This window comes from Schistocerca gregaria, chromosome 3 (genome assembly GCF_023897955.1).
Source record: "Schistocerca gregaria isolate iqSchGreg1 chromosome 3, iqSchGreg1.2, whole genome shotgun sequence".
Lineage (NCBI taxonomy): Eukaryota > Metazoa > Arthropoda > Insecta > Orthoptera > Acrididae > Schistocerca > Schistocerca gregaria.
In genome coordinates, this window is record NC_064922.1 from 865,153,827 (window position 1) to 865,171,089 (window position 17,263).

Here is a 17,263-nt window from a genome sequence, read left to right on the forward strand (position 1 = left end):
TGTTGGTGATGTCTTGATTGGGCTCAATGTTCTTCCACCTACGCTCAATGGAGCACGTTATCATGATTTCATACGGGATACTCTACCTGTGCTGCTAGGACATGTGCCTTTACAAGTACAACAGAACATGTGGTTCATGCACGATGGAGCTCCTGCACATTTCAGTCGAAGTGTTCGTACGCTTCCCAACGACACATGGATTGGTAGAGGCGGACCAATTCCATGGCCTCCACGCTCTCCTGACCTCAACCGTCTTGACTTTCATTTATGGGGGCATTTGAAAGCTCTTGACTACGCAACCCCTGTACCAAATGTAGAGACTCTTCGTGCTCGTATTGTGGACGGCTGTGATACAATACGCCATGCTCCAGGGGTGCATCAGCGCATCAGGGATTCCATGCGACGGAGGATGGATGCATGTATCTTCGCTAACGAGGACATTTTGAACATTTCCTGTAACATAGTGTTTGAAGTCACGCTGGTACGTTCTGTTGCTGTGTGTTTCCATTCCACGATTAATGTGATATGAAGAGAAGTAATAAAATGAGCTCTAACATGGAAAGTGAACGTTTCCGGACACATGTCCACATAACATATTTTCTTTCTTTGTGTGTGAGGAATGTTTCCTGAAAGCTTGGCCGTACCAGTTTGTAACACCCTGTATACCTGAATGCAACGGGAAGAAGCCCTCGTAACTGGCACAGTGGGAAGTTCCTTCTGCCTAGTATTTGATGGTGGTTTGTAGAGCACGGATCCAGACGCAGGTGGTAAATGCGTTGTCAGCGGCCCGGGTTCGACCCCCGCGCCGTCAGACGGCTCCAGTTGTGCGGCGGCTAGCGGGGAGTGACGGGCCCGAACGGCACCAACCCGTGACGTGGCGGAGACGTCACGGCGAGGTGAGGCGAGGCGAGGCGAGGCGAGGCGACGCACAGCACGCACGCCGCTCCACGCGTGATTTACACGCGTCACGAGTCGCCACACTGCCTCAGGCTGGCGGCGGTGGTGGGGGCCGGGGCTGGAGGCCCGACGCATCCTGTGTCCCCCGTGCCGTGGCGGGCGGCAGACGCGGTCCGAGTGGCTCAGCGAGTGCCCAGTTGGCCACCTCGGCGGCCGCAGCTCCTCGTTCACCTGTCAGCAGCGGGCAGCCGACGCCGCGGTAAGCTCCCCCTGCCGCGCGCCTCTGCCACGCGTTGCGGGAAGCCGCCAGCCGAGATTCCTCTGTGCCTCCCTCCCTGAGGCCGCTTCTGCACCCTGGCGCACGGCTTCGCAACTCCTGCGACACGGCCTTCCAGTCTGTGATACGTGTGGCGTGTAAATCACTGTGCACCACATTTTAACCCAACGCAATTTGTATAGTCACGAGAGACCGAAATGGCTATGAGCCGTCTATTTTGAGTGGTGACCACACGAGTGTCGTGAACCTTTTCCAATTTCTTAGTGTCTACTCGCGGACCCGAGCTTTCAGCATGGAGACTTAAATGCATTGCTGATTGGCCACCCCTAACCGGGTTGTTTATGAAGGTATGCTGTGTAACCTGTCGTTATTTGAGTTCGATACGATTTACTGTATCATTGTCTAGTTTCCGAGTCAGTGCAGCCTAACATCTACATCCATATCTACTTGTACATCTACTTGATTACTGTGCTATTCACAATAAAGTGCCTGGCAGACTGTTCGTAATGGTTCAAATGGCTCTAAGCACTATGGAACTTTACTTCTGAGGTCATCAGTCCCTTAGAGCTTAGAACTACTTAAACCTAACTAATCTAAGGACATCACACACATCCATGCCCGAGGCAGGAGTCGAACCTGTGGTCGTAGCGGTCGCGTGGTTCCAGACTGTAGCGCCTAGAACCGCTCGGCCACTTGGGGCAGAGGGTTCAATGAACCACCTTCGTCTTGTCTCTCTACCGTTGTACTCTCTGACAGCACGCGGGTAAAACGATCACTTAAATGTTTCTGTGCGAGCCCCGATTTCTCTTATTTTATCGTGATGATCATTTCTCCCTATGTAGGAGGGTGCCAACAGAATGTTTTTGCAATCGGAGGAGAAAACTGGTGATTGAAATTTTATGAGAAGATCCTGTCGCAACGAAAAATGCCTTTGTTTTAATCATTGCCACTCCAATTCACGTATCATGTCTGTGTTACTATCTCCCGTATTTCGCGATAATACAAAACGAGCTGCCCTTCTTTGTACTTTTTCGATGATGCGGAACCCACACCGCACACCAATACACCAAAATAGGGCTGACAAGCGTGGTGTAAGCAGCCTCTTCAGTAGACTTGTTGTACCCTCTACGTGTTCTGCCAATAAATCGCAGTCTTTGGTTTGCTCTACCCACAATATTATCTATGTGATCGTTCCAATTTAGGTTATTTCTAATTGTAATCCCAAAGTATGTAGTTGCATTTACAGCCTTCAGATTTGTGACTTATCGCGTAATCGAAATTTAGCTGATTTCTTTTAGTACTCATGAGAATAACTTCACACTTTCCCTTATTCAGGGTCAATTGCCACTTTTCGCACCATACAGATACCTCATCTAAATCGTTTTGCGAGTCGTTTTGATCATCTGATGACTAACCGTCAGATGGAGATGTTAATAGAAACAGTGTTTTCTGGACTATGTGTAGCTATACGTTAGGGTTGTGCTACTGGCGAAAATAACGGAAATTTAGTCGTAAGTGAACGAAATTTGCTACATCGCGATCTTTGTTAAGAGATACAATAGATTACAGAATAAAATACTTACACACAAAGATAATGGCAAGTGAACATTGCAAGTTGTAGGTACATTCATACCTTGGCAATGTACATATAATGTAGATCAAAAAAATTGCCGGTACATAAACAGAATGAAATAATTATTATTCCAGCGATTAGCAGCTCCGTGTATCTTCTGTACTACTTCTGTTTTTTTTCAACCTTTTATTTTATTTTTTTGATGCAAGTTTTACAACTGCTGTGTGTGTGTGTGTGTGTGTGTGTTTGCGATTTTATGGACTTTTTATATCTCAATTGTAGCCAATATTTTATTATTTTCTTATTTTTATTTACATTGCCTTCTTAAACCCACCAGGGTAGCCGAGAGCACTAATGCGCTGCTTCCTGGACTCGCGTACGCGCTGGCCCAGATCGAATCCACCTGGCAGATTAACGATGAGGGCCGGTATGTCAACGAGCCTGGAAGTGAAACTTCCTGGCAGATTAAATCTGTGTGCCCGACAGAGACTCGAACTCGGGACCTTTGCCTTTCGCGGGCAAGTGCTCTACCATCTGAGCTACCGAAGCACGACTCACGCCCGGTACTCGCAGCCTTACCTCTGCCAGTATCTCGTCTCCTACCTTACAAACTTTACAGAAACTCTCCTGCGAACCTTGCAGGACTAGCACCCCTAAAGGAAAGGATACTGCGGAGACATGGCTTAGCCACAGCCTGGAGGATGTTTCCAGAATGTAAGGTAGAAGACGAGATACTGGCAGAAGTAAAGCTGTGAGTACCGGGCGTGAGTCGTGCTTCCGGTAGTTCAGATGGTAAAGAACTTGCCCGCGAAAGGCAAAGGTCCCGAGTTCGAGTCTCGGTCGGGCACACAGTTTTGATCTGCCAGGAAGTTTCATATCAGCGCACACTCCGCTGCAGAGTGGAATTTCTCAGCCTGGAAGTGGTTTTTAGGCGGTTCTCGACATCCCACTAGGCGAATACCAGGCTGGTCACCACTCTCCGCCTCAGTTACACGAATCACAGACATTTGAAAAACGTAACTATTATTCCGTGGCTTACACTATATGCGGACAGCTGGGGTACACTAATTCCATCATGGGGCGTTCGGGGTGGCGACACGAAGGGCATCTGGCCACCCTCTGCAACTAACACTGCCAAACCAGTAGGAACAAGGCTGACCCCGCATTGAAGTGGAACACTGGCCCCAAGGAAATGATGTTTTAAACTGCCTTCTGAAAAAAAAGCAAATGATAAATTTTGAATCCTCCCTAGTCATCGAATTTGGGGTGTCGAGGAAGCCTGCTTTCTCGGATCGGTAGACAACATTCAAACAAATCGTATTAATGAGTTTTATTACAAAAAGTAAGTGACAATACTTAACTTTGTGTTAAAAAGATGTGTCGCCAACAAAGGGCGACAGACAAAATAATCGAGTTTCGTCAGTATAACAATTTCAAGCTTGAGCTACATAGAATGTACGAGCAAAGTAATGAGCTTTGACGCTTCTGTTGAGATCGCTGGTCTTGAATCTTCTCGTAGAACTGCGCCGTGGCTACTCGGGCGCAGCGGGGATATCCCCTTCACATAGAGGCCGCTGCCATCGCGCTGTCGTCCTGGAGAGGGGTGAGTCAGTGTGTAATTGGCTGACGTCTTCTTCACAGCTCTCTCTGCTCTCTCCTTCCCAACTGGCGTGCCAGTACTTGACTTTACTCCGTAACAATAAACACGTCCTCTCAGTAGAGCCATGTGAGGAACAAAGCCGGAACTTAAATTTATTTCCTTTGTAGGGAACTCGACAAAGTAGCACATCTTCTTACAAATTTTGTAAACATCTCAGTTTTCCGTTCAGCAAAGTTTTTATGTCGATATCTACTCTGATATTTCGATATACTCGTACACTGTTCCATCGGATTGCATTTGCTGTAACTGCAGTTCTAGCTATTCCAGTACAAAGAAAACTCTCTGTAAGTGCAAAGCCTGCATTACATTGTCAAACACCTTTTACAAATTTTTATAAATTTTAGACATGTTTTCTAAGTTTCATAAATGATATTGTGGACGTACCCAGTCATCAATGATGATTTTATGTAACATTTTTTTTATAAAATATCACACGCAAAGTAATTTTACACAGTGCTACTGGCCTTATAATAGAAATATACTTCGGAAAGTTTACTCTCAACAGACAACCAACGAAATTCTACTGCCTGACAGCACTGAAACCTCCACAGCAACAAAGACATCGGAGACACATCAAATGTTGTAAAACAAAAGTCCTAAGAAAGACGTCTTGGTGGTGAAACACGCCTGTCCATACTGAATATTAATGTTAAAACGCGAGTCAGTGGAAAAGTGTGTACTGTATAGCATAAAAGCCTAGGACGGTATCCCCTGTGCTCGTTGCATACGGCAGCTAGAATACTGTACCTCGTGCTGCCCTGCACCAGCGCCCTCTCCGGCATGGTGATCAGTTTCTTGCAATCCATACCTCTGGTTTGGTGGCAAAACTTTCTCGCTGCGACAACCTTTTGTAAAATGTTACTGGAATTCTGGAAGTGTCAAAATAGAATGAAAACGTGAATGGTTCTGAGCACTATGGGGCTTAACATCTGAGGTCATCAGTCCCCTAGAACTCAGAACTATTTAAACCTAACTAACCTGAGGACATCACACACATCCATGCCCGAGGCAGGATTCGAACCTGCGACCATAGCAGTCGCACGGTTCCGGACTGAAGCACCTAGAACCGCTTGGCCACAAGGCCGACCGAAAACTTGGAGTTTCGACGATAATTCTTATCATCCTCATAAGGAACAAGTGACTACTTTTGTGATGGCACACATCCCCTTGCGATGTTAGTGGAAACCCGTTGGGATGTAGACAGTTCTGTAAATTTCACTGTGGTAAATACACTCCTGGAAATTGAAATAAGAACACCGTGAATTCATTGTCCCAGGAAGGGGAAACTATATTGACACATTCCTGGGGTCAGATACATCACATGATCACACTGACAGAACCACAGGCACATAGCCACAGGCAACAGAGCATGCACAATGTCGGCACTAGTACAGTGTATATCCACCTTCCGCAGCAATGCAGGCTGCTATTCTCCCATGGAGACGATCGTAGAGATGCTGGATGTAGTCCTGTGGAACGGCTTGCCATGCCATTTCCACCTGGCGCCTCAGTTGGACCAGCGTTCGTGCTGGACGTGCAGACCGCGTGAGACGACGCTTCATCCAGTCCCAAACATGCTCAATGGGGGACAGATCCGGAGATCTTGCTGGCCAGGGTAGTTGACTTACACCTTCTAGAGCACGTTGGGTGGCACGGGATACATGCGGACGTGCATTGTCCTGTTGGAACAGCAAGTTCCCTTGCCGGTCTAGGAATGGTAGAACGATGGGTTCGATGACGGTTTGGATGTACCGTGCACTATTCAGTGTTCCCTCGACGATCACCAGAGGTGTACGGCCAGTGTAGGAGATCGCTCCCCACACCATGATACCGAGTGTTGGCCCTGTGTGCCTCGGTCGTATGCAGTCCTGATTGTGGCGCTCACCAGCACGGCGCCAAACACGTATACGACCATCATTGGCACCAAGGCAGAAGCGACTCTCATCGCTGAAGACGACACGTCTCCATTCGTCCCTCCATTCACGCCTGTCGCGACACCACTGGAGGCGGGCTGCACGATGTTGGGGCGTGAGCGGAAGACGGCCTAACGGTGTGCGGGACCGTAGCCCAGCTTCATGGAGACGGTTGCGAATGGTCCTCGCCGATACCCCAGGAGCAACAGTGTCCCTAATTTGCTGGGAAGTGGCGGTGCGGTCCCCTACGGCACTGCTAAGGTCCTACGGTCTTGGCGTGCATCCGTGCGTCGCTGCGCTCCGGTCCCAGGTCGACGGGCACGTGCACCTTCCGCCGACCACTGGCGACAACATCGATGTACTGCGGAGACCTCACGCCCCACGTGTTGAGCAATTCGGCGGTACCTCCACCCGGCCTCCCGCATGCCCACTATACGCCCTCGCTCAAAGACCGTCAACTGCACATACGGTTCACGTCCACGCTGTCGCGGCATGCTACCAGTGTTAAAGACTGCGATGGAGCTCCGTATGCCACAGCAAACTGGCTGACACTGACGGCTGCGGTGCACAAATGCTGCGCAGCTAGCGCCATTCGACGGCCAACACCGCGGTTCCTGGTGTGTCCGCTGTGCCGTGCGTGTGATCATTGCTTGTACAGCCCTCTCGCAGTGTCCGGAGCAAGTATGGTGGATCTGACACACCGGTGTCAATGTGTTCTTTTTTCCATTTCCAGGAGTGTATTTTGGAAGGCTCTCGCCTTGAGAAAACACTTTCTTGTTGCACTGAATTTTAGTCACATACTTTCGGTAATGTTACTCCATCGTCAATGGGTCTCGCTTTATTGTACTTAACAGTAAATTCTTCTGTCCATGTTGCTGCCTGCCATTTCTGTAGACCTCGTATTTTAACACATTTTCTCCTCTGTGATTTTATCGTTAATGATAATGACATTCTCACTATGAAAACTCGAAGTGTCGTAATTACTGGAACAGTAGCTGTAGTGAGTACAGTTTATAGAGTCGTGATAACCTGAAAAAGACTTTGAGCAACAACAAAACTGCAGATGGCAAGCTGTTTCAAGGCCCCAGCTGTACAGAACAAGGCAGGCAGCAACACGGACAGCCAGATGTGCTGTTAAGAAGAAAAATTTAAGTCGCTGAGGATGGTGTAACGCCAGCGAAACATGTACGTGCAAAAGAAAAAGAATCTTCTCTAGGTGGGATCCTCGAAACACTGCATCAGCTGCTTTAAATAGTACAACGGCTATAACTTAGTGGTGCGTGGAAGCGAACTCTTGACGCTCAAACACTACATGTATAGAAATTGGCCCCATTGTCAATTACGTGCAGTGGGGTATCACTAGAACCGCAGACATCGACAACTGCCTCTAGCAACATGATGATAGTGAGTTGTTCCCGACGAAGGCGTTGGAGGGTATGGACGAAAGTTCAGGTTTCTGTTCTTCGGATGGCGAGAATATTCTGAATGTTCTTTACACAATGGTGAGCCAAAACATTACAACTACTGTCCATTGGGAGAGTGAACGCCGCCGAGGCACTGTGACGGGAGGGAGTGAGCCAGCACCGCTCCAGGGTTCCAGGTGCCGACCGCTCTGCGGTGGAGCGGTGTGACTCCGTTCTCTGCTCCAGCTCCTTTTGAGTGTAAGTGTGGAGCAGCACTTATTCGCTTGACAGTGATATCCTAGCAGAGCTACGTGAAGCTGGCTTGTTCTCCTGTCGTGGTATATTGTGGAGTATTACTCAACAGCATTTGCAATTGGTCAGTCACAAGTAAATCGATACTCAGGTGAGCCGTTGGGGTATGTGTACTAAAGAAACTGTAAATGGGAACGGCAATTGTAATAAAACATGTTCTACATTTAATGAAGACACTCAGTACAATAGTTTTAATGCCAAACGGAATTTCGAATGCAAGAAAACATTGCCAGTAAACAAAGAAGGAGAAGATGAATGTAAATACATACTAAATACGAAAGTAAATTAATATGACATACTGGAAGGCAAAAAAAGGAAACTGAATAATAACGAAAGTATACGACATTAATCCACCTTAGATTTGTACTGCAGCTTTCTACATTTATTTACTTTCCTCTGTGTAAGAGCTTCAATACTGCAAGTGATTGATGCAGCACATCTCAGTCTCAAAACACAGTTCAGATAATAATCTGATATGTAGCATCTCAGTTGTGTTTTACAATTTCATTAGAGAAAAGTACTGCAAACAACTGTACGCGAATCCGAACAGAACATGCATCTATGTTGCATGTCTATGAAGTTTCGAGTACCCTTTCTGTGACGAATGCTCGGTAAAGTCACCTACAGCCTTTCTGCTCTGATGTCTGTTTTCAACCGGCCGTTGCGGCCGAGCGGTTCTAGGCGCTACAGTCTGGAACCGCGCGACCCCTACCGTCGCAGGTTCGAATCCTGCCTCGGGCATGGGTGTGTGTGATGTCCTTAGGTTAGTTAGGTTTAAGTGGTTCTAAGTTCTAGGGGACTGATGACCTCAGATATTAATTCCCATAGTGCTCAGAGCCATTTCAACCATTTCTGTCTTTCAGTTCTGCATCGCACTGAAGGTCTATGATTTTCATTTAGAGAAGTGGGTTATAGGCTCAATGTACATAGAGTACAGAGCAGCAAAATTTCCTAAATTTGTCTCCAAGCGCCAAATATCAGTAAATCCTGTTTCGAATTCAATGCATGACTTCCTTGCAACACCTGTATGCTGTCCAAAATCTGCAACAACGCCAACTTTTGTTACTGATGACTGTTTCCAATGGCAAGAGACTTTCTAATCTCCCAGCTGCGTTTCGCAGAGCAACAGTTTCCTCTTGAATGCCTTCAGGTTGTCATAGTAATGGACGAAAATATCCTTGCCTAGAAGTGACAAAGGGCTAAACCACAAATGAGTCTATCATTCGACAGTTCAGGAACACTTTCTCTCTTCATTTCCGCGAGTAACGATATTTCTTGTGCAACTGAAGAGCTCCAGAACTTTAGCACGACTCAGCCAGCGAACCTCACAGTGATATGGTAAATCTGCATATTCACAACCGTTATCGTCCAGAAATGCTTTGAACAAGCGACGATTGAATCCTTTCGCTCTAATAGAATTAGTGACTTTCACTTTCAAGCTGATTACGTTATTCAGTTTTACGCTCTTGGAATACAAATATTTTTGTTGAACGAGGCCGTGTGTAGGAATAACCAGATCATGATTCTTCATTTTTCTCTGGACGCGCCTTCCTAAGCAACTAATTTCTCCAGTCACAACTGGAGTACCGTCCGCTGCTACGTAAGTTAGTAGTTCGCACGGCAGACCAAACTTCCCCATAAGCACTTCAAGTGCATCGAACATGCCTTGATTTGTTGCTGTGTCCTTCAGAGAGATGAAATCTAACGTATCCTCGAGAACTTCCAGCGTTTTGTTTACTGTCCTACGAAGAATTTCTTCTAGCGTGATCAGTGTCCTGCAAGTAATGTGAAATATTTTTATCAGATAATGCCAGTAGCACGAGCTCTCGAAACTGGCATGGTAATTTTCGAAACGAAGCAATTTTCTCTTATTTCTTCCTTCGCCACCATATTACAAGCGAAACGTGTTACTGAGTGGCAATTTACTTCATTTGAAAAGCTGGCTTTCCGTTCAAGAATTATTGGATTTCGTTCTTCGTCGACATATTCGTTGTACTCTCTGCGCGATTTGCTGTATAATGATGTCCTACCCTCAGTTTCTTTATCTGGTTTATTGCTTTTCTGACACACTAAACATTTTACACAAACCGTCGCATAGTTATAGATCCTTCCATGCAGCAATATAGCAAAGTGGTGCCCAGAGCCTGCTGCTGCTTGCTGCTTCTTGCAGGTCTAACTGCGTTGACTTCTGCGACTGGCTGCCCAAACGGTCCGCGCTCTTTACGTTGCTCTCGACTGGCGTATTGTTTACACCTCGTGGCTCTGCGCTCCCGATCGGCTTCGCTAAACGGCGGAGTAGGGGGCGAAAAAATGGAACAATTCTAGCGGGAATACGGGCCGCATATGGAGATGTCACCTGACACAAGCTACTTCGACAAACGACAGATTGTTATGGCCTGACGATGGGGAGCGGTCACCTCGACTACAGCGGAACTGATCGGTTGTTCGCTCGCTAGTGTCGTGAGCGTCTGTAGAAAGTGGTTGAAGGCGGCGAAATCGCGCGTAGGCGACAACGTGTTGCACGTCCACACTTCAGCACAGAACACAGACGAAGGCCCGTCCACTCCATAAAGTACAGTAGGCAGCGAACTGTGGCAGGTCTGACGAAAGAGTGTAGTGTCAGTGCAGGCGCCAAGTGTTTCGGAGCACTCCGTCCAGCGCACGTTCTTAAACTTGGGGCCCTGCAGAAGACGACCCCTTCGTGTTCCTACATAGTGACATCGTCAGGTACGATTGCAGTGGTCGCAGGATGATCGAAGCTGGGTTTCGGATCAATGGAGTCGAGCTTCCTGGTCGGGTGAAGCTCAGTCGACGGTCGTACCCACATACGCCGTCATCGAGTCGAATGGCTGCTAGAAACAATCACCGCGCCACGGAAGCAGGCCCGTGGGGTCAGCATTGTGCTGTGGGGGATAGTGACCTGGGATTTCATCGAACCTCTAGTAATAATTGAAGACGTCACGACAGCTGTGGACTAAGTGAACATTACTGTGGACCGTTTGTATCACTTCAAGTTTTATGTCTTCCCTGACCACCAAGGCACCTTCAAACTGGATATCTTGGCCAGAAGGCAGTAAGTGGGTACGTTGAGCACACTTTGGACGTTATAGTGTGCAACCTTATTACAAATTAATTTAATGATATTATATTGTATACTCCTGGAAATTGAAATAAGAACACCGTGAATTCATTGTCCCAGGAAGGGAAAACTTTATTGACACATTCCTGGGGTCAGATACATCACATGATCAGACTGACAGAACCACAGGCACATAGACACAGGCAACAGAGCATGCACAATGTCGGCACTAGTACAGTGTATATCCACCTTTCGCAACAATGCAGGCTGCTATTCTCCCATGGAGACATGGAGACGATCGTAGAGATGCTGGATATAGTCCTGTGGAACGGCTTGCCATGCCATTTCCACTTGGCGCCTCAGTTGGACCAGCGTTCGTGCTGGACGTGCAGACCGCGTGAGACGACGCTTCATCCAGTCCCAAACATGCTCAATGGGGGACAGATCCGGAGATCTTGCTGGCCAGGGTAGTTGACTTACACGTTCTAGAGCACGTTGGGTGGCACGGGATACATGCGGACGTGCATTGTCCTGTTGGAACAGCAAGTTCCCTTGCCGGTCTAGGAATGGTAGAACGATGGGTTCGATGACGGTTTGGATGTACCGTGCACTATTCAGTGTCCCCTCGACGATCACCAGAGGTGTACGGCCAGTGTTGGATATCGCTCCCCACACCATGATGCTGGGTGTTGGCCCTGTGTGCCTCGGTCGTATGCAGTCCTGATTGTGGCGCTCACCTGCACGGCGCCAAACACGCATACGACCATCATTGGCACCAAGACAGAAGCGACTCTCATCGCTGAAGACGACACGTCTCCATTCGTCCCTCCATTCACGCCTGTCGCGACACCACTGGAGGCGGGCTGCACGATGTTGGGGCGTGAGCGGAAGACGGCCTAACGGTGTGCGGGACCGTAGCCCAGCTTCATGGAGACGGTTGCGAATGGTCCTCGCCGATACCCCAGGAGCAACAGTGTCCCTAATTTGCTGGGAAGTGGCGGTGCGGTCCCCTACGGCACTGCGTAGGATCCTACGGTCTTGGCGTGCATCCGTGCGTCGCTGCGGTCCGGTCCCAGGTCGACGGGCACGTGCACCTTCCGCCGACCACTGGCGACAACATCGATGTACTGTGGAGACCTCACGCCCCACGTGTTGAGCAATTCGGCGGTACGTCCACCCGGCCTCCCGCATGCCCACTATACGCCCTCGCTCAAAGTCCGTCAGCTGCACATACGGTTCACGTCCACGCTGTCGCGGCATGCTACCAGTGTTAAAGACCGCGATGGAGCTTCGTATGCCACAGCAAACTGGCTCACACTGACGGCGGCGGTGCACAAATGCTGCGCAGCTAGCGCCATTCGACGGCCAACACCGCGGTTCCTGGTGTGTCCGCTGTGCCGTGCGTGTGATCATTGCTTGTACAGCCCCCTCGCAGTGTCCGGAGCAAGTATGGTGGATCTGACACACCGGTGTCAATGTGTTCTTTTTTTCATTTCCAGGAGTGTATTTATAAAGATTTGTGGTATGATGATTTTTTATTAGACAAAAATAAAAGATATTTTATTTATAATATAATTTTAAGTACTAGTAAGTGGGAACAATCGTATAAACAACACTAGTTATTAAAAACATCTCAACAGCCCTCAATGTACCCAATTACTACTTGTAATAAAATATAACGCGTACAATATATATTGATCGACCGCCAACAGCATGCAACAATTATCAGTTATCAAAAAAATTGAATTGAAAGAAGAAAAAACTAGAAAAGAGGAAGAAAGAAAAAATTAAACCCTATTTTTGTAAATTTGACCACTGTTGTAATCTTTTACAGCGTCCTCTACACCAAATTCATCTTTACAATATTTGTCATAATCTATTTCACTTTCCTCAATAGAATTCGAATGATTTTCTTCCAAATAACGTTTATTAATTGCCTCAAGACTCGTTTCTATATATTTCTCTCTATTACATTATTTAAATCTTTTAATTCTACAAATACGTTTTTTGCTTCATCATAAACAGTAATTTTTCCATAACCACTTTTAAGTAAGCTATTGATATTCTTTGTCTAATAAACTACACACACCAAGAGAAGTTTTGCATCACCATGGTTCTGAGACTTCCGGTACCTGTACAGAAAATTGGAATAGAGATCAACATAAACATCATTTCTGCCCTCTTTATTGCTCATGAAAACCACACATTGCATGTTGTACCACCATACAGAGAGATCTTCAAATGGCTCTGAGCACTATGCGACTTAACTTCTGAGGTCATCAGTCACCTAGAACTTAGAACTAATTAAACCTAATTAACATAAGGACAGCACACACATCCATGCCCGAGGCAGGATTCGAACCTGCGACCGTAGCGGTCGCTCGGTTCCAGACTGTAGCGCCTAGAACCGCACGGCCACACCGGCCGGCACAGCGAGATCTTCAGAGATGGTTGCCCAGATTGCTGTACACACAGGTATCTCTAATACACAGTACCACATCCTCTTGCATTGATGCATGCCTGTGTTCCTCGTGGCTTACTATCCACAAATTCATCAAGGGGCTGTTGGTCCAGATCGTTCTATTCCCCAGCTGCGATTCTGCGTGGATCCGTCAGAGTGGTTGGTGGGTCATGTCGTCCATAAACAGCCCTTTTAAATCTATCCCAGGCATGTTCGATGGGGTTCATGCCTGGAGAACATGCTGGCCACTGTAGTCGGGCGATGTCGTTATCCTGAGGGAAGTCATTCACAAGATGGGCACGATCGAGCGCGAATTGTCGTCCATGAAGACAAATGCTTCGCCAATATGTTGCTGACATGTTTGCAGTATCGGTCGAAGGATGGCATTCACGCATCGTACAGCCGTTACGGCGCCTTCTATGACCACCAGGGGCGTACGTCGGCCCTACATAATGCCACCCCAAAACAGCAGTGAACCTTCACCTTACTGCACTCGCTGGACAGTGTGTCTAAGGCGTTCAGCCTGACCGGGTTCCCTCCAAACACGTCTCCAATGATTCAACATGATGGCGTTGCTGTCAGGGTTCCTCTGAGCCATAATCCGTATGTAGCGATAATCCACCGCAGTAGTAGCCCTAGGGCGGCCTGAGAGAGGCATGTCATCAACAGTTCCTCTCTCTGTATCTCCTCCGTGTCCGAACAACATCACTTTAGTTCACTTCGAGACACCTGGACACTTCCCTTGTTGAGAGAACTTCCTGGCACAAAGTAAAAATGCAGACGCGATCGAACCGCGGTAATGACCGTCTAGTTATGGTTGAGCTACATACAACACGAGCCGTGCACCTCCTTCCTGCTGGAATGACTGGAAGTGATTGGTTGTCGGACCCCCTCCGTATACAGGCGCTGCTCATGCGTGGTTATTTCCATCTTTGGGTGGGTTTAGTGACATCTCTGAATAGTCAAACGTACCATATCTATGGTACAATATCTACAGGGAACGTCGTACTTTAGGAGTTCTGGGAACTGAGGTGATACACAACTTTTTTTAATGTATGTATTTAATTTTTCTCTTGTACCTTGGTTACTCATTTTATTCCTGTAGAACAGATCAAAAATTTTAGCATTTTTATCTTCCTCCATTTACTACTACAAATTTTTAGTATAAATAATTGTAATTAGATTAAATGAAAAAACTAATAATTTCTAGACAAAGATGGGTTTATACAACCAACGAAATTATACAAAAGATATGATTTGTTATTATTTAATTATTTAGGACATAATGTTTACCATATTTACTGTAGAGGATAGAAATTTAATTCGCCCCTGGTATCTGTTTGGAGATTATTACAATCATAAATATATAGCAAGTTTAGTTGGAGTTAATAAATAATATCTGAAATTAGTGAGAGACTTTTTTAAAACTAATAATAAATTATTCTAGAAAAATTTGAAACAATTAAAACAGATACAATTGAAGAATTTGCATATGAAAATGGAACAACAAACACTAGTCTGTCTTTCTTTGTGCATACTTGGTGTTGTTCTAATTCTATGTAGTTAGATCTTGCTCTTGTAATTTAGATCAATCTTTTAATTTGAATCTCTTCCTTGAGCCAATAACTGGTACAGATATACACACATATATTTTCTAATTAAAAATATATGAATCTTTTTCTTGATTACTTTCAATGGAAATAATTAGCTGTAATCTTGCTTGTAGAACTTTTAGTCTTTTACAGTTTCTTATTTTTATATTTCCTAATATTTGTCCCATTTTTATATTTTTGATCGTTTCTTTACCGTCTTCTTTATAAAATAAACTCTATTTGTTTTCGAAAATAGATGCTGCTTTTGTGTAAGCTAATCCAGTGAAAGAATTACCAGTATAAATGAAAACACTATCTGCTTTTATTTCCAAAACTGGTTCTTCATTAGGATGATAAAAAATCAGATTCTCATTGAAGACTGCTATATGGAAGACAAATAAATCATTCACCTTAATAAATTGTTAATTTTTCTTTATTTCTATAAGTTTATTTTTTTTGGAACCGTTAACAATATATACAGATTTTTCCCCATTTTATTCGCCCAAAACACCTACATATATGTACTTCTTATTAACATTTACCATAAAATCATAAATTTTATATACTCCACTTGCTGCAAAATCTATCCAATAACCTCTTAAAATAGCTTCTTATTTCTTCTTCCTTTTCTCTTATTTTTTGTGCCTTCTCCAAAAATTTTTCTGTTCTTCCTTTAGAGATCTGTCTTATCAAAGTATTCCAGTTTTGTTTCTTGTATGCTTAAGTTTTATAACTCTTGTTTCCATTTCTTGTCAGTTTCTAAATATTCCATATTAATTGGTTTAATTTCTTTAATGGGAAATGGATGGAGTTTGTTGGTAATATTTATCCTTTTTCTGTTCACAAATGGTATAATATTAATTATTAGTCAATAATAATAATTATTAATTAATAATATATAATATATATTATTAATTACAATTCTTCAATATTTATTTCTTTGGGTATTGCATAAAGCAAGCTTTTGGATTTAGGTAAATATATGTGTCCAGATTTTATCAGGCTTGTTTGTTTTACAGAAATTATATTCTCTGTCTCTGAAAAGATTTCTATGTAATTAATGGGTAATCATTTAAAACTAAATGCAGATAAAACAAATTTAACTAATTCTTCTCTATTTCTTTACCATTGGTTCCTATTTTTATTTGTAATCCAGTAAATATTTTATATTGTTTTACCCCAATATACATAATGCGATAGATTTCTGTGGATAAGGAAGCAACTATTCTGTAACGAATCTGCTAAGTTTTGCCACTTTTTAGCTAGTGGGACAGAGTAAAAGGGCGCTTTCTTGAAATATTAGCTGTTATTTATTATTAATTCTATGTAATCTTGTAACTAAATTTCCTCAGTGCATTTAAGTTGCATATTTATCTACGATAATAATCGGAGCTGAAGAGATGGATTAAAATTTGTGCCTTGGCCATTAGTTGGACTCAGGTCTCCTTGCTTAACTGGGGAGGGCACTGAACTTCAGAAGTTCATGGAGCAATGTTAGCCATAGTGCTGAGATGGTGTAATGGTTAATGTTCCTACTTGGTAAATAAGGAGACCCAAGTTCATGTTCTAGCTGTGGCACAAATATTAATTCACCTCATCAACTTCCATCATTACCTCAACAATCTGTTAATGGATCATAGTCATGCTCTTTTTGAAGATCTGTGTTAATATAATTATAAATGGTTACTTCCAGTGTTGTATTTCCTTCTATTTTAAAGAGTTTTTTTCTACAGAATTACCATTGTTAACAATTACATTATGTTCTTCTTTTATTCTCCTTGCATTTGGAATTAAATTTTTTGTAGATGTTCATACATATCTTTTTTATAAAAAATCTTCTGTTAAACCAAATCTAATAAGTAATAATATTGCTTCTGAAGCTTTTGTAATATTTATGGTAGTTCTTTTAATAATTCAGTAATATCGGCACCTGCTAATTCTATCTTTAAGGAATAATAACTTGATTGGTATATTTACTTCTTATTAAACCCACATCTACAATAATAGTTTACTTAGGTCCTTTAAATGTTATTGTATTCGACTCTAAAAGAAGAGGCAACTTAGCTTTAACAGCATGTTTCACAGAACAAAATTAA

General features: G+C 44.5%; 1 protein-coding gene across 1 annotated transcript in view; it reads left to right on the forward strand.

The window, feature by feature from the left end:
• Window positions 1-1,049: 1,049 nt before the first annotated feature.
• The window catches only part of LOC126355634 (uncharacterized), a 459,686-nt gene continuing 443,472 nt past the window's right edge, over window positions 1,050-17,263 (forward strand). The window contains exon 1 of the mRNA XM_050006000.1: window positions 1,050-1,156. The gene's annotated coding sequence lies outside the window, so the exon portion shown is untranslated. The remainder of the gene's footprint in view (window positions 1,157-17,263) is intronic.